A 19,037-nucleotide genomic window follows, 5' to 3' on the forward strand; every position below is an offset into this window, starting at 1 on the left:
ATTAACTCTAAGTGGGTTAAAAGCATAAACATAAGACCCCAAAGCCACAAAACTCCTAGAAGAAAACAGGGGAAAAGCTCCTTAACATTGGTCTCGGCAACAATGGTTTGGATATGACATGAAAAGCACAGGCAATAAAAGCAAGTACCAGCTTGTGGGACTACATCAAACTAAAAAACTTCTGATCATAGAAGCAGAGAGACAGGACTTTCAAGAACAAGTTCTAGTTTATGCAGTGCCATGGGTGTTGTTATGTGGAAACACCGAGGAGGGTACATGGAGCTCCTCACAGAGCCTTGGGTTCACCTTGTGTTCGTTCCATTTGGAACATTTCTCCTTTGAGGATTCAATTTCGCAGGGTTTTTCTCTCTTCTCTCCCTCTCACTCCTCCCTCTACCACAGTCTTAGCTTCTTTTCATTTTCTTGCCTTAGTGTTTTCAATGTTTTCTCTACTGAGTATAAATTTAATGTGGAATTACAAATGTTTGGATCTCTATTTTCAGTCAGCTCTTGGGAATCCAGGTGAGTCGACTTAAGTTGCACACAGATTTGTGGCCGTGCTGCGATCAGGGCCACTAACCCCCTCATTGTTCAAGGGTCACCTGGACGGGGACAGTTCCCAACGGTGAGGAAGTGAACGTCGGACTGGGAGGTGGGGTTGCAGAGTGGCTACGTAGACCGTCCCTCGTTTGCCTGGGGTTTGGTACTGTACTCAACGTGTTCTCCAGCGCTAGAATGCTCGACCACTCTGTTACTCTGCTGGGTGCTGGACAACTCTCTTGTGAGGTTAAAGGGCGCCTAGGACACTAAATAGAAACGGAGGACTAAAATGCAACCCTAAGATCTAATGGAGGAAAACAAATTTATGAGTCTTTATGAATTGGAGAGTGATTGGAGGTTTGAGCAGAGTCGGATACAGGCGGAGGCAACACTATTTTTAAGTTAACTCTTTAGTTTGGAGGAATACTTTGGAGAATTGTTGGTTCAGGGGCTGTCTGAGGCCAGCCTACAGTTGAAGACAGTTGAGAGTCTAGGAAACGCTGTGGGATATAATGAAGTCAATGTGTACAGAATGTATGACCCAGCCTGAGTTTCAGGGTTAGCTTGTCTGGATGACATTGTGATAGGAAGGAGAGTTTTTAAATGACTCGAGGAAGTGCCGGTGGAGGGAGATAAAGCTATTGGAAAATAGAGAGAGGATAAAGGTGGGGTGTGTGTGCAGCATGGCTAGTTTTCAGAGAATCCACTTCCAGATTTTCTCCTCTTATTGCACTGTCTTTATAAAACTCCTTTAGAATTTGCTGGATTCTCACTAAACCTTTTTGTACTTTAAACCATGAAGGTAAAACCCCTAGCCCCACCTCACCTATCCCAAGTCTTATAATATTGCATCCTCTGCATATAAAAGCCCCTTAGTGACAAGGGGATAGTGTACAAGCAGCAGCATGAATTGAGGGGAAGCTTTATTTAATGACTTTTCAAGCCACTCTAAACAATAGAGCTTACTGTGCCTCATTATACATTATTCTAGGGGAGAAGCTTGCCCCTTATTGGGGCGTATGTAACTACAGAAATTGTAGGGCTGCTGAGCCTGGCTCTTTTCAGAATCAGCAATTCTTTTTTTAAAAAATATTTTATTGATTTTTTACAGAGAGGAAGGGAGAGGAATAGAGAGTTAGAAACATCGATGAGAGAGAAACATTGATCAGCTGCCTCCTGCACACCCCTAACTGGGGATGTGCCCGCAACCAAGTACATGCCCTTGACCGGAATCGAACCTGGGACCCTTCAGTCCGTAGGCCGACGCTCTATCCACTGAGCCAAACCGGTTAGGGTGAGAATCAGCAATTCTTATTGGGGGATGATTATGCTCCTCAGAGAACACTTGGCAGTATCTGGAGACATTTCTGTTGCCATAAATGTGTGTGTGTATGTGGGTGCTCCTGGCATCTTGTAGGTAGAGATTAGGGTGCTGCTAAGCATACTACAAATGCGCAGTGCCCGTGCCCACTCCCTACAGCGCTCACTAGTGGACGGGCGGAGAGACATTGATTTAAATACAAGGAGAATACTTGATGGAATGTCATATTTTAAAAAGTGCAGTAGGTACAGTGTCCATATTTATGTTTATTGTTAGTCTAGTAACAGCCATGTCTCATTATATTGTATATTATAAGATATTCTATTATGTTCTATCTTGGATTTCAGAACCAATTTATTTAAACTTGAGGTGAAAAACAGGGATCAACTTAAAGGTCTGAGGAGAATGAAGTGGTCATTCTCTCTGCCTGGAACAATAATTTTCCTTTGGAGAGCCTCATGGTCCACTCTCTCATCTCCCAGAACAATTTGGTAAAATGTTTCCTTTCTAGTAATTTCTTCCACTGCCATGCTATTTAAAATGGTAGTCTGTCCCCACACCCAGACACTCCTGTCCCCATTTCTGGCATTATTTTTTCATGTCATGCAGCACCATCTAATATAGAATGTATATTTTACTTTATTTACTTTATCGTCATATTACCAAGTCCCCTCCTGTTATTTGAACAGATATTTCATTATGGGAGGAATATCTTGTCTTGTTCAAAAATGCATTCCCCATAACAAAAAAAATCACAAATTAGCTACTTAGTAAGCATTTGTAAAATGAATGAAAAATTACACTGTAATGGGGAGAAAGCTTGAAAGGATTCCAGAGAGCACTGAGGAAGCAGTAGACACCAGGAATAGAAAGTGGGTGAGAAAAGGCTAAGGAAACCCAGGGAGTTTTTTCCCAGGATACCCCTGAACGGGGCTGAGCTTGGCAGCCAGGAGGTGCTGCTCAGAATTCTAGCCTTTCAGAGAAACAGAACTGCTCGGGCTTGAAGAATGAGTAACTTATAACCTAGCACAGATGAACATGCCTATCAGAAGGGGCAGAATCGATAGTGAAAATAAATATTGAATATTTGATTCAATATGGGGGAGAGCTCTGGTGAGATTAGTTGAGCTTTTTACTTTAGCCTTCAGGTCAGCTGGCTTGAACTGTCACTTAAAATGAAAACATATCCACAAGCATATTTAAAAATATCAGGATCCAAGCATTTATCATGCACTATTTGGTATGGTAAATGGGAAATCCACTTGACCAGTTTGTGATTAACAGCCCAGAGCATATATTAACAGGTTTATTGATAACCAGGTTGCTCTAGGGAAAGAGGCAGCAAGTATTTCAGGATTGACTGACAAGGGAGAAGGTGCCAGGCATGCCAGGTGATAAGGACAGGCAATTAGTAACAGAGTAAGGACTTTTCAACATTGGAAATAAGTACCAGTGTGAGATGGCCCAGTTGGGATAATTTTTGCAGTCTATTTTTAGGGGGGAAAAAATCCTATTTGCATACAGCTTCCTGCTATGAAATTTTCATACAAGCAAGCTGGTAAAGAGAACTGTCTTTGTTCTGGAGTCACTGATGTGACTGAAGAGGCTGCTAGGGTCACTCTTTCTGGGAGAGTCTCGTTGTTTGCTTGATTATTTGATGGCACCATTCATTCAATCAACAGAACTTAATTGGTAACCTGTTCTGTGCCTATCAGTTAGTTGTGTGTCATGCTTAAGAACCCTGATTTTGAAGTCAGACAAAGGAGGTACCAAATGGCCAGCTCTCATAAACTTTGAGATTTTGGAAAAATACTTAACTCTTGCATCTCAGTTTCAACATCTATGAAAGGAAGTAAGTCAAAGCTCCCATATGTCATGTGTGTGTGTGTGTGTTGGCGGGGGTGGGGGGGAGCACAGGGCTTAAAGAGACATTATATGTAATTGAGACAGTCCTTGCGCATACAGAGAGCTCAGTAAATGCATCAATATGTATTTGTAACACGCCACTAAGAGGATTTAAACCCTAGGGAGGACATAGAGGACCGCCTCATGAGTGACCCATATGTGAGGCTCAAAAAATGTTTCCAAGAACTTGCGTCCCCTACTAAAGTTAAGCTTAAATCTTCAAGTTGAATATGCATTATTAAGAACCACGCAAGGTAGTACATGGAACATATGTCATGTAGAAGTTATGCCACCATGTGGAGGAAAATGTGGGTGTATGTGAAGGCTATGAAATAAATAAAATTACATGATAAGCTGTGTGGCTACATTGGGTAACGTGACGTGAGATCCTTTTTTTGATGGCTACCTGTAGGGGTGAGGAAGAGCTCATCCATGTACAAATCACGTTAGCTGGTTGGCACTGTAGGAAATGTGCCATCTTAATTTTCTTTGTCCAGTGAAAATATATTTCACAAATGGATGCAAATAAAGTTATTTTAGATAAGTAAAACCTAAGGAAATATGTATCTAGCAGACTTGCACTCTATAAAATTCTAAAAGAAATTCCAGCTGGCCATTCCTATTCTAAGGCTGTATATTTATTCTCATCCTCATTATCCATATTCATCTCTCTCTCTCTCTCTCTCTCTCTCTCTCTCTCTCTCTCTCTCTCTCTCTCTCCCTCCCTCCCTCCCTCCCTCCCTCCCTCCCTCTCCTGATTTGATGGCCTATTCAGCAAATAAATGAACTTTTGAAATATTTAATAAGTCCAAGATATATATTTCAAAAAAATGATCACCTATAGGTAGAATTAGAAGTGATAGAGGTTAGATTGACCCCCTTCACACCAAAAACAGGAATAAAAACAAAACAAAAAACACTCTAAAGTCACAGAGTCCTGAAATCTTGCCAAGGGATGTCTCTAAGGAAATTATTTAAAACAGATGAAGTTGTTCATTGGCTTTCTGATTTCTAAAAAAGCTATACTTAGTCCCCTTTAGGGAAGCATTAGAGGAGAGGCTGGCCATCATACTTTGATTTGAATATGGTTAGCTTTCCAGTCTTCAGTTATGGAGACTCACTGATAATTGAACTGAGAGGGAGGGGGTTAGCTTACCTATTACTATGGGCTATCATTGATGCATGCTTGTTTTTGTTTTTTAGAAAAAAAACAACTTTGTAGAAAACAACAAAGAACAAGGCAGAGGTCAATAGTAATGATATAAAATATTCTCAATACTGGAGATATGTACCAAGTCATGTAGCATCTAAGGTGACTCAGAATAGATAAATCACAGGATCATAAACCTCAATGTTTGTTAATATCCCTAATGTATCTCAAGAGTAAAAGATTTAGGGTAATGGAAATTACTGTAGCAAAAGAACACTGACAACCAATATAATCTATGAAACATTTTGGGAGTCTAAACCCAACAAAATCAGAATACATATTTTTAAGTCCAAATAGAATGCTTCTTCAGATATATAATGTACTCAACCATAAATATCTCAAAGTGGCAAAACTGAAATTATAAAGTATGTTTTCAGACCAAAATGAAATTAATTGAAAAATCAGTAACATTAAGATACTCTGAAAAAAAGCACATAATTTAAAAGATAGTAAAAAGAAAAGTTATCTTAAGAAATCCTCAAGTATTTGGAAAGGAGACAACATATTTTTAAGTAAACACTATGCCAAAGACTTTACAAAGGGGTTTAGAAAGTATTTCAAATTAAATAATACATTCGAAAAAGTATGACATTTGTAGGATGCTGCAAAGGAATTTCTTAGAAAGTAATGCATAGTTTAACATGTATATATTAGAAAAGCACACAGATTTAGAAATCACTGATCTGTTTTCATCCAAAGAGTCTAGAAAAATCAAGAGCAAATTAAAGGATGTGGAGAGTGGTTGTGATACTGGCCAAGAGTTGAGGGAGGGGTCTGCATACTTAGTATTTGAGTGTGCACAAGCTGGGCAGGAAAGCTGGAGTTGACTCTCACCCAACTTAATATTTCTCTCTACGTCTATTTCTCACGCCCTCTCCCACCCTCACCCCCAACACAGAGTTTCTCTCTGGAGAGCCCTAATGGGTAAGATGGTGAGGTAGCTAGGAGTTCTTCAACCCCAGGTCAGTCTGTGAGTGCTATAACATCATGGCATACAGAAAACCTGGCTTATTCATGTATGTTAATCAGTTGAAATGACTCTGCGATAGGAGTCCCAGCGATAGTAGATATGGTGACCTGGCAGGAAATGCCCCTGAAGAGGAAGTGGTTTTTCAAAAGGATGCCAACCCCTCATGGAATATGTATGAATGGGTTACATGCCAGCAGCAATGCGCTGTGGAGTCTGTAACTCAGAGATCCCAAGGAGAGGCAACCAGAGAAAGTGTCTCAGAACAGTAATGCTAACTTATCTACTATTTTCTGTTAGCCCCCTCTGTAGTATTTTCTATTAATTTTGAAATAACATGTTTCAATATCCTGGCTTTCTACTCAGGTTTCCCATTGTCTGACAGTCACCAGTAAACATTCAGAAAGAATGATCGTGGATTAGGAGTGAGGGTAGGGAGCTGTTGCCTGGAGGAGTTAGGGGAGGTTTTTCCTAGAGACTGGTATGCAGGAATTTTTCCATGATGTATAGGCAGCCTCCCCAAGGCACTCTTTAAATGCTTTTTCAACACAGTTTTGTACAGCCATCTTTTGGTCTTAAACTCTGCATTGTGAGCATGATGTTTTACCATTAAGAGGTATTTTATTGAGCAGAGAACATAAATTTGATCAAGTTTTGTTGGAGAGAAAAATAACTTTTTGAGCTCTCAAACTTCAGACCTTCTAAGCAAATATCAATAACCATTCTGAATCCTATAGATTTGAGGAACATTGTGGCAAGTGGACAGACACTTTAAGTGTAGGAACGAGGAACCCACCCACAGCTTGGCATACAGATACATAGACCCATTTGTGAACAAGACAGGAATCCAGGCAGAGCCCCCACTAGAGCAGTGTGTCTTGGACTTGGCAGATAAAGCTCACTTGCAATGCAAGTAGGAAAGGAAGCACAGAGAGAGAATCTACTTTCTTCAGCCCACACCAGAGTGTCACATTATTTTGAAGGATGAATGTAAACTTTTCCATTTTGTTATAAAATATTAACAAACGTATAGTAATGGATTTTTTAATAGACATCCTCTAAGAGAAGATGTACCTAATAAGAAATAGCAAGATATTGTAGGAAAATATGAGGCGCATACAAACCTTAGTAAGGGGAGGGGAGGTGTCAACATGGATGTATTTCTGATAGTGAACAGAGAGTCCTTTCTCTGGGGCAACTGAGCAGTGTCCCCCACCCCTACATGTCTCCTCCTGCAAGTGGTAGAGGAAATAATATTTTTGGTGTGTGATTTTTTTCTTCCTTTTGGAACAAGATGTAGGCTCAATATCTATATATCTTTCATGGATCTGTTTCTCTCTTTTGATCTTACATTTTTCCAGATTTGTGATGACTTTCTGATTCAATTAATGATGGTTATACGGTAAGTCCTCACTTAATGTAGTTGATAGGTTCTTAGAATTACAGCACAATGACATATAATAAAACCTATTTTACTATAGGCTAATTGATATACATAATAGTTAAATTCCTACAGCATCTCATAAATATTATAACAAGAGAACGTTGAATGAAACGACATTGTTCCAGGACCTGCTGTATGGTAACTCCAACTGACCATATAATTATGGTAAAAGGGTGAGAACAGAAAGAGTATGGGGAGTAGGAAGATTTGAGGCCTGCTGTGGTCTAGGTGACCTGAGACTTCTTGCACTGGGAAGGCTGTTCTGTGTTGTTTAACCTAATCTATTTCCACATCGGACATGTGTCCCTGCCCATTGTCTATACTAATATTCAGTGCTGTGTGTTGCAGCTGTTGGTGGTTCAAGGTCTGGCTATGAGGACATTCATTTAGGGAACAAATTTTTAAGTGAAATTCTCAAGATCTGGGCATGCTAAATGTCCATATGCATTCCGCTAAACTTTAAATTTTCTCAGCTAACATATGACCAAAAGTAGCTTAATAGCTATGAGGTAGACTAGAGATTTGGTAAATATGTTTAAGGTAAGGTGAACTTTTTGAAGTTACCTAAAAAATGTAAAGATGAGCTTAGAGAAATTTGTGTGTGTGTTTTAATAAGTCTATGTACTAAAAAAAGAAATGAAAAATTAGGGAACAAAACATGCAAAAAAAATTCCAAACTCTAAATAGTTATAGCTTTGTAACAATTCTTTTTTTAAAATTTCAGAGTCTTAGTTTTATAGTCTCTAAAATGGAGTGAATATTATTTCCTTCACAAAATTGCTTTGCAAATTGAGTGAGACTATACTTGAAAACTGTTTAGAGGGCCAGGAATTCAGCATGGGCTCAGTAAATATAGCTATAGTCATTTTTTATTATATTTAATAAATAGCACAGAGACCCTAGGAAGATGATGGAGGAGTTTCCCATGAGTGATTGAAATATGAAACTCATAAACTATTCCCAAGAATAAGATGCTCTCCATTGGAAATGAAGCTATCTTGCCAGAAATAAAATATTAAGAAAATTGCACTGTGCCATATTTAGTACACATAATTCCTAAAATAATGTTGGAAAACTACAATAATTACTGTGCTAAAGTTGAGCCAATTAGGCGAGGAGAAATTGTAGTTTGTGTGTTTGAAGCCTGTGGAAAAGGGTATAGCTGCTTTACAGTAAGGGGAATGCAGATTACGCTGGGAATATTGGGCTGATATGTTTCCTCTTGACCCGCTGCACACACATAAACACGGTTAGTGACAGGAAGAGAGTGTGATGAAACTCAACAAGTCACAATGCATGTGTAAAGTCACCAACATGAAACTACTGGGCTGGATGCCCTGACGTATTATCCATTGGAGCATCAAGGAGGGTGTTTTTCTTCTTGTATCAGCTGGCCATTCACTACTCCGGCCCTGCCGTTGTCTTCATCAATGTGACTGCATTAGTGTCTTTGTGTCCTTTATCTTCCTCTTAGCTCTTTTTGTCCCTCCCTCTTTTTTGTCTTTGATAATTATTTTTTTGTTTATTTGTTTTTTAAGATCACCTTATGGTTTCAGTTTAACTCAATCTGGGATTTTTTTTATGATAACTTTAAGTTTCGGGAAGCAATACATTAAAGAGAATTTAATAAAATCTCTAGGTTTATTGGGGAGAGAAATAGACATGTTGGTGACTAAAGAACAATACAATTCTAAAGAAAGTAAACTCCTGGATTTCGACATGGAATGTGCCCAAAAGGAACAAGGTTAATCTACAATGAGCCGTGTCACAGGAGCAAATAGGTGAGACAGCCAACATGCTCCTCAGGACAGGGCAGAGGATGGTAAAAAGAACACAACGTGTGGTAAAAAGATGTTCTCAGCTGGAAATTTCTATCAGGCTGTGTCTTTGTGGAAATTTTAGAACTGACTAGGAATAAAACTCCAAATAATATCTGTCAAGACTGAATTAAAAAGAATGAACACTAACCGGACAAAACTGGCAACTAAAAATTACCCTAACATTTCTATTGAGACATAATTTTGGACAAAGTGGCAAATATTTCTATTTTAAAATGCTCATAAAACCAGGAGCATCAGCACTGAATCTAGCTATAAAATTTCTGCCTTTCTCATTTCGAATCGTGACTATTGCTGTCTTTTTACCTGTGAAAATGTCATTCCTCATAGCTTCATGCATGAGTTGAGGTTATGTGGGGTGCTTCCTTGTAGGTTTAATTGGAAGAAAATTTCATGAAGTAGGAAGAATTACAGAAATTCAATGACGGATAAATGGCAAGATTGGTGCCCCTTAACAGGCTTGGATAGCCCATGTCCTCATTTCCTCTTTTTCCCTACCAATTATTCCATTATTTTATATACAGGTGAAAATTCAGGTCTAACAGAGTTCAAGTGAATTTATAGGACCTTGAATTCTAGTATTTCTAAATAATCATACAAATGAAAATAATTATTGGAGGTAGACCAGGAATATGGGGGATGTATTTGACACCAGCTGAAATATAAGGGAAGTAAACACTGGAAGCATATTTATTTATTTTAATATATTTTTATTGACTTCAGAGAGGAAGGGAGAGGGAGAGAGAGATAGAAACATTAATGATGAGAGAGAATCATTGATCGGCTGCCTTCTGCATGCCCCACACTGGGGATTGAGCCCACACCCCTGGCATATGCTCTTGACCGGAATCGAACCCTGACCTCCTGGTTCATAGGTCGATGCTCAACCACAAAGCCATGCTGGCCAGGCCCTGGAAGCGTATGTATTAGGTCTTGGTCAGCAGTGAGGTGCAGCTAAGCCTGCTGCTGTATCAGTTATGTGAGAGCTGAATCCTTGAAACAACCATCCAGAACATAACTGACATGGCAATCTTTCAGAATATGTCTATGCTTGAGCACTAGTACTTGAGAAATGGGAGGGACACCCCCTTTAGTGTTATAATCATGAAACTTGACAGACTCCTTCACAAGGAAAATAATCTTAAAGCAGTAGGTGGGGCACCTGGAATATTTCAGAACAGAAAAACCATTAGTTAAGGGACTGGACCTGTTATTTTAAAATATCTTACGAGTGTCATGAGGCAAAGATGTCTGAGTTTGGAAATCATTCTGCTGTCACATGTTAATAAATTACAAGGCAAATAAGGAGGATAAAAGATTATGAACTAAAAATTACTCAGATCTCATTCCAAAAGTCAATAAAAGGAGTGTGTCCATGAAGGCGAATATCTAAAATCCTTCCATCCATTTCCTGAGTTACATTGAAGGGATAGCAGATCCAGAAAACGCATTACTAAAGAGGACTCCAATGAAAGGCATCAAGGTAGAATCAAAAGCCAGCGATAGCCCTGGCCGGGTAGTTCAGTTGGTTTGAGCGTTGTGCCAGTGCACCAAGGTTGTGGGTTTGATCCTTGGTCAGGGCCCATACAGGGGCCAACCAGTGAATACATAAATAAGTTGAACAACAAATTAGTGTTTCTCTCTCTCTCCCCCTCTCTCCCTCCCTCCCTCCCACCCTCCCTCTCCCCTTCCTTTCTCCTTCTTCCTCCCTCTCTCTCCCACCCCCCCTCCCAAATCAATAAATAAAAAATTTTAAAAGTCAGAATTAATGATATTAAGTGCCAGCAATACAGTATCAAAAGGGGATGCAGTATCAAAGAGGGTTGAATCTGTGCTTTGTAGGAGAGTGAATATTTCATGAAGCTTTCTTGTTCTCTGGAGTTGATCTTTGGGACATCAACCTGATGACAAAGGGGTTTCAAACACTTTCCACATTCTAAAGGAAGCCTGAATAATTGGTAGCATCTTCCCAGGACCTGGTGCCATGGTCACATATGCTCGGCTACTCAGACTGTCCATCCCCTTTCCTCTGTTCCGTTTACAGAAAACTGCTCCAGGGAGAGTAGCTCTTTCAAAGAACTCCTTTAAGTCCTATGCCAGAGCCTGAAAGGAGAGGCATGGCTTGTGAAGAGGAGGTGCCTGCTCCCCACCCACGAGCTCTGTGAATGTGGTTCTGAGTGAATCATCGGTAGAGATGAGGGGTGTCTGAGAGAGAAGAGGGCTCTGGCATTGCATTTCCCTTGGGAAGTGTTCGGTCAAGTGCGTACCAAATGGATGGCCGCACCCACACCTGGGCCTTGTTGAACAGAGCAGTGAGGTGATCAGAAAAGGAGGCCCTGGTGGGGGAAGGGGTGGGGAGGGGGGAGGAGGCAGCTGCTTAGTCGTCAGCTTCCAGCTCTGGGTGCTGCAAGGATGTGTGAGGTTTTGTGTTTATTGGACACTTAGGAGGAGGTGAGCTTGAGCTGCCGTGGAAGGACTCCACCCCAGAAGGACCCGAGAAGGCTGCTTTCCATGCGAGTGGGGCTGGGTTGGGGTGAGCGTATTAGGAACATCAGCTAGAATCAGAACTTCCTTATCAGAAATCTGTGCAGCCTGGGGGACAGGAAGGGGTACAGGAGGAAGCTCCGGCAAAGCCCCTCAAGGAACTCACCTGTATCTGATTCCCCTTTGCAACAAAGAGAGCATCGAGCTGGAGTCAGATTTAATGAAAGGCAACAACTAAAAGAGGGCTCTGGGAGCAGCCTTGAGAACAAAGAGATACTACCCCTTACTACCCAAGCTTCTCTAGCAGAAGTCAGGAGGAAGGGAAGCGTCAAACACTAAATCCATAGGAGACTGAAGAGTTAAACAGGCCTAAAGAAGTTATCATTACAAGTGACTGGGAGTTAGGGAATCTGTTCATACGTAGTTACATTATTAGCAGTCCTCCAAGAAGGGAGTGCCAAGGTGATGAAACAAGCAAGGATTTTTATTATGAAAGCACCTGTGAGAGAAAATGGGGTAGAAGCCTGGGATGTCTGGGAGAGTTAGAAATCAGATTACAATACAGCACTGACTCCCGGTAAAGGAGAGAGAGAGGGAAGGTTGGGTGGAAATGTGATCTGCTACACAGTCTAGGGGAGTTTAAGCGGGTGCTTAGGGCATCGTCAACCAAAGTTGTCTATCAGAGGAGTCCGTGTCTCCCAGAAACGGACTTGCTCTGCTATCCCTCCTGCACTCAGCCACCTGCTGGCAGCAGAGCTGTGGGAAGTGTGGCCTCAGAATGAAGAGAATAGGTTGCAGAGCACAGCGCCTGGGGGTCTCGGTATGTCATGTGCTCTGTAGCTGAAGGTCCACAAGAAGTATTCGTGTGGCCATGTTAGTAGCTAAAAGAAAGTAAAGGGGCGTTTGAAAGAGTAAGCGTTAAAGGTTCAGACTGACCAATAAAGTGATTACATCAGACAGAGGTTGATGCACAGCTTGTAAAAACAGCAGAGGCAAATGATTGAGGGTGTAGAGTCTGGCCAAAGCAGGTTTGTAGGCAGGTTTGTGCTGGCCAGGTAGTCAGTGGCCACCATGACCCAGACAGGGAGAAGAGGGAAATCAAAAACCTTTCAAATGACCTGGAATGCTGGGGCCATCAATTTCAAATATTTCTCAGAGAACTAATGTTGTCATTAACATATTTATCTTGTCTCATGTATTATTTTATTTTATCTTATTCTTCCTCAGAATTATTAGTCCTATAAAAGAGACATCATTCCACCAAATGCATTTGGGATAAAAGCTTTCGAAATTGCTGCTTTAAAAAAAAGAACCTTTAATTGTGGACTTTATGATGGTTTTTGAAGGCAGATCAAACAGTATAATTAACCCAATATGTCAATCACTATCTTCAACAGTTTCTGTTCTGTCTTGTTTTATCATTACCGTCACCCAAAGTCACTCCCTTGGGATTATTTTGAAGTCCATCTAAGGTATCATATGACTTCACTAAGGTGAAGCCTGCAAGGTGCTTTCTGAAATGATCTGTAGGCTCCTTTAAGTCCCTAACTACAAAAAAAAGCACATACACTGTGCATTTACATTCCTGTTTGATGGCCACTCAGAGAACTTAGGCAGGACAAATCGTTGGCACTGAGGCAACCTGAGGTAGTTTTGATTAATTAATTGATTAATTAATTGATTCCAAAGACATTTATTAATTGGGTATTTTATGGGAGAGATTTTAAATGCTAATTAAAGAGCTAAAGTTTGAGTTGCATGAATTTGAGTCCAAATTTCATCTCTAACACTGTCTCCCTAAATCGACAAAGTGTTATCCACTGGCCCTCTATTTCTTCAATTGTATAATAAAAATCGGACTACTTACCTATTACCTTGGTTGTAATTAAATATATTGCACAAACAATGTGTTTTGAGCAGTGACTGGCACTGCATATGGGAGCTAGGATACTATTTGTACTGCAGTGTGGGAAGTAGCAGTGTGAGATGCCAGGGGGAGAAAAGAGGAACTCCTCGTGAGGAATTGATTAGGTTGAAATGAAATTCATCTTTTTATTTTTATTTTTTTGCCTTTGCCAACTTTTAAGTTTTATTCACAATTTAACAGCTTTCTCTGTGAAGCCATTAACAAAGTGGGGAGGCCTCCTGGCCCTGGGCCCAAGGCCTGGCAGGCAGAGGAGTCCTCAATCCTGGACCCCCAGGTGCCAGGCAGGTGTGTGAGAAGAGGCTTGTCCTGGATCCTGGTGGTGGGGCAGAGGGCACCCTAGTCTTTGACGAGCTTGTAGACGTGGTGCTGGGCCCCGTGCTCGCTGCTGGAGACTTCAAAGGCAAAAGCAATGATGAGGAGGGTCTCCTGGGAGTCATAGCTGGTGACCACCTGCAGGATGGTTAAGTTCTCCAGGACGCTGTTCATCATGTCCCTCTCGGGCAGCTGCTTCAGCCTGTGGATGACTTTGATCATGCACTCACACATGGGCGAGCGGGGGATGCGGTACACGAAGCGCCCGTTCTCCAGCTGTGTGGACTGGGTCTCCACCTTCTCCACCTCCTGCTTGCCGAAGGTGCACACCTTGGTGGAGACACTGATGGTCATGCTGTCGGCTGAGCTGTACTGAGAGCTGACCCCATAGAAGGCGCCTGGGCCCTCCTGGATTGTGGAGTTGAGGTCGGCCCAGAACTTGACCAGGAAGAAGGCATTTGGGGGGCCTTTCTCGTACAGCCCCTTCAGTCCGCCCTTCTCCGGGAAATTGTCGTAGATCTGAGGCAAGTCCACGGCCTCCAGGGGCAGGTCCGAGTAGGCGGGGTTTGTCTGGCCGATGGGCACAAACAATTGTTTGCTCTATGAGTTGGGGTCGCACTGCACCTCCATGAAGGTGGAGTACTCTAGGAGCCACAGGCAGGAGGAGGCGATGGTGCGGTCCTGCCACATGGGGGCCCAGGCAGCAGCTGGGGCCAGCCAGGCCAGGGGCTCGTCACTGTTGAGCGCCGGTGGCAGGGGCGGCTGGATGTGGTAGGCTGGCTGTGCAAAGAGCATGATGCTGAATGGCCACCGGGAGTGGGTTCTGTCCTCCCCACCATGGCTGCTACCACCGCCACCACCATCCAGCCCTGCAGGGTCCATCCCAGCTGTAGCCCCTAGTGCTTTTTTTTATTATTTTCTCTGAAATAATTAGGAATTCAAAATATGTTGCTTATTGGTCTAATTGAAAAAGAGGATAAATTCTGTGATCCCAACCAAAATTTTTAAATACTAAGATCAGTTTAAATTTAATTGATATCTCTTAATAATTATAAAAAGTATATAATCTTTAAATCATATATATATATATATATATATATGTAGATATAGATATAAATATAGATATAGATATAGATATAGATATTTTTTTTGATGGTCTTTCAAGTTGGATTTCAAAACTATAACCAAAGAATGACTTTGGGACATTTCACGGGCCCTGAAATGTTTTCAAAAGTTTATTCTCTCTTTTTAGTGGATTTTTTAATTCAACCAAATTTAGTGACTTTGACTTGAAATACATGACCTTGTGGCACTATCAGTCAACATCCAAGAAGTAACCCTGTAGGTTACTTTGTATAAAAGAAAACAATTTTTCTTTTAAATTGAAATTCTCCACGTGTAACCCAGCTGTGAAAGGACGAGGATACTGACTAGAAATTACTCTGCAAGAAAATAATAGAAAGAGGTTTTTCCTTCAAACATCTGGAGGACTGTAATTAAATGTACTAGGTTTAATATAGAAAGGTCAATAATTTGGGTTTTTGCCTTCCTTAATGTAGCTAGTGTAAAGTTACTGAAAGACTAAACAAATTTAATTAATGTCATTTCCAGTTTAAAAATTGAATTGCCATGGCCTAGAGCAAAGAATATCCTTACATGATATTATTCTACAATGTCATTAATAATTTTTTGATATTTCACAACAGCATATTGTACATTTATCCCAAACAAATTTACAAACTAATTCTTTGAATGTTTGGCAGCAATTTAATAAGGACAGGAAAGGATTTAATCCCTTCCACTGTGTGAAAGGCCCCCTGGGAAGGCACTTGAGCATTCTGTATTGACCTCTTGCCCTTTTTGCCAAGAGGGTCCCTCTTTTTACAATCTAATTGCCCACAGCTGTTGCCTGAGCTCTCTGTTCATGCTGAGGTTGAAGCCTCATGGTGGCTGGTACCATGAATCTGTCTCTCACCCAATGGCATGAGCTGGGCCCTCCCTGGAGAAGAAACCTGGGTTCCACAAGATATGTGATCAATGCCGGGGCCCCGCCAGCAGGCGAGGGGATCCCAAGGCAGTTGCTGGGCGTGGAGGCCACAGGGGCATAGGCTACCAAGGAGACAGAACTGAACCTCACATCACCCTGCTTGGCCCCGGAGGATGGCTGGTTAGCCAGAGACGGGTAAGATTCCTCAAGGAAGGAATAACCTAAGACAGGCACAGTCACAGAGGTGCCATCAGGAGAGAACTTGGGGGTCAACAGAGGTGGGGCATAGATCCTCACCCCCCAACTATGCAGGGGCTTGAACACTCGCCCCTTCTGAGAGAGGTCTCCTGCCCCCATGGCTGCTTCCCACTTCCCATGCCCAGCTCAGATCGGGACCCAGATAACAGAAAGAGACTTGGCCCAGCTAAGATCGGTACCCATAAAACAGAGACTTGGCTGACAGAAGCTACCCTATATCTAAATCCAGCTTAACACCAGGAATGCTCAAGGCCTTCTCAAGGATGCAAAATAATCCTTTCCATTAATATTTACAGTGTAAACTAAAGTTGTTGTTAGAGTATTAAATTTGACAGTAATGAGTTTAATTGAAATAAGTAATATTAACCAAAATTTTCATTTCATGGTAAAATTGCTTAACATGTAATGAACTTAAAGCAGTCATATTTTTGTGCAAAAAATTAAAATTTAAAGTTATCTAGACTGCATTATAAAAATTTTCCAAAAGGCTCCTAATAATTAAATAAAAAAAGGGGGATAGTGGAAAAATAGCATGTAAGGAAAAATATCCTGTAACTAATTTACATCTAGAAAATTTTTTTCATTTGTAATGCTAACAGCAAGACACCCATGAAAAACATACATGGTGTCAAAATAAGCCAAAGTAAAATCATTTGGGCAAATATAAAAAGGATCCCAAGTAAAATTTCCTTTATTAACTTTTGGTAGAGAATATGTTTGTATATTATCAGAAAATTACTCCAAGACCATGTGGATTCCTGCAACAGAGAGGAATTATCAGGAATGCTCTAACCATGAGGACAAGAGGAAAAACAATCCAGAGATGGAAGACACTGATGACGCTTTGCCATGCTAGCAGTCAAGCAGTTGTGCGTCGGTGCAGGTTGCCCAGGATCAAACCAGAGAGGGTCGGACCTGCATTGCCGCCAGTTGTCCACCATCCAGAACTGAAATATCATTGCTGACATGTACGCATAAGGAACTGTCGGATATTGAAACTTGACTCAGAACTGCAGGACATTGAAATTGGGACTTAAACATTTTTGTTCTTGATGCTTAAGTTTTACTTTTATTATGGTAGCTTTTTGTTTTTGATGTTTAAGTTTTATTTTCATTGTAGTAGCCTAATAATAAAAAAGGGGGAGATGTGGGGAACCGATATAGGTTTGAGCCTCGGACTGACCTGCTGGCAAAGTCACAAACAAGTCCCAGCTTAGAGGGCACAGTCCTCTTAGCATAATTAGGCTTGACCTTATAACACTCCCTGGATCTTATCTGGGAGGCTAATGGGCTGAGAGAAGTGCAGGAAGTGTAACTATGGTCAAAACAGGTGAAACTCACAAGAACTGTCTAACTATGGTGACCACTGCCTTGTTTACCTCTGACTATAAAAGGTTGATGTGGCCTGAGCACCGGTGGAATTCCTTCCTCTGGAGTTGGACTGTACCCGCCTGGCCCCCCGATATTCCCAAATTATCTCTTGTCTCTTCTCTTTCATTTGTGTGTGGCTCCTCTTCCAGATCCTGAACCCTGAACCACGCTGGAGGTGGAGTGAAACATTTACAACATTTTCCTAGAAAAATGGAATAATGCCAGAGCTTTATCCTCTAGCACTCAAGGTTCCAATAATCTTTTTGTGGTTCTCAGAGGTCTCTACATTTTCCTTCTCAAAACTTCTTTCCAAAATTATTATTTTCTACCTAATGTAGCAAACACCCATCACTTATCCAGCCTAACATATTTGTGTCAGCAGGATATCTTAAGTTTTACAAGATATCACATAATACATAATGTTCAAAAATACCTATCAAATCCAAATTGGCTCTTTTACAGAATTTGACAAGGTGATGCAAACATTTATATGGTAATGCAAGGAATGTAAAATAGCCAAATCAATATTAAAAAGAATAAATCTGGAAGCCTTATACTTCAGATATACTGTGGATGAGTGGAATAGAATTGAGTGTCCAGAAATAAACTTTCATACTTCAGGTCGATTTGTTTTGAACAAGAATGCCAAGATCATTCAATTGGGAATGAATAGTCTTTTCAAGAAATGGTACTGGCACAAATAAACATTCACATGCCACACATGAAGTTGGAATCTTAACTCACACCATGCAGAATTGTTACCTCAAAATGGATTGAAAACCTAAGTATAAGAGTTAAAACCACTAAATGTTATAAGGAAATATCAACATGTTTCTTTACCACTTAGATTAGGCAGTGATTCCCTAGATATGATTCCTAAGTACAATCAACCAAAGACAAATAGATAAATTGACATCAAAATTTATGACCTTTGTACTTTAAAGGATACCATTAAAAAATAGAAAGACACTAAATGAGAGAAAATATTTTGCATATCATATATCTGATAATGAATTTAAATCTATAACATACAAAGAACTCTTACAACTTCATAAAAAAATTTAAAAAGTGGGAAAATCATTTCAGTAGATATTTCTTTGAAAAAGGAATTTAAAAAATTCAGTAAGCACAGGAAAAAAATGCCTAGCACCATTAGTTATTAAGGAAATGCCATTTAAAACCACAATAAGATACCTCTTTACATGCATTATGATGCTGATAATGGAAAAGACAATAAGTGTTGGTGAGAATGTGAAGGAATTGGAAGCTTCCTATATAGTTTATGGGAAGGTAAAATGGTTCAGCAGCAACATTGGAAAACAGTTTGACAGTTTCTCAAAATGTTCAATATATAGGGTTACTATATGACCTAGCAATTGTCCTTCTGGTATAGACACAAGAAAAAATATGTCCACATAAAAGCTTGTATAACAATGTTCATCATCCCATCTATATCATAAAAGGCCCGTGGTT

At 40.6% G+C, this 19,037-nt stretch overlaps 1 pseudogene; it reads right to left on the reverse strand.

The window, feature by feature from the left end:
• Positions 1-13,896: 13,896 nt before the first annotated feature.
• Positions 13,897-14,830, reverse strand: LOC118666853 (annotated as a pseudogene).
• Positions 14,831-19,037: the final 4,207 nt, after the last annotated feature.

Source organism: Myotis myotis, unplaced genomic scaffold (assembly GCF_014108235.1).
Source record: "Myotis myotis isolate mMyoMyo1 unplaced genomic scaffold, mMyoMyo1.p scaffold_m19_p_12, whole genome shotgun sequence".
In the NCBI taxonomy this organism is placed as follows: Eukaryota; Metazoa; Chordata; class Mammalia; order Chiroptera; family Vespertilionidae; genus Myotis; species Myotis myotis.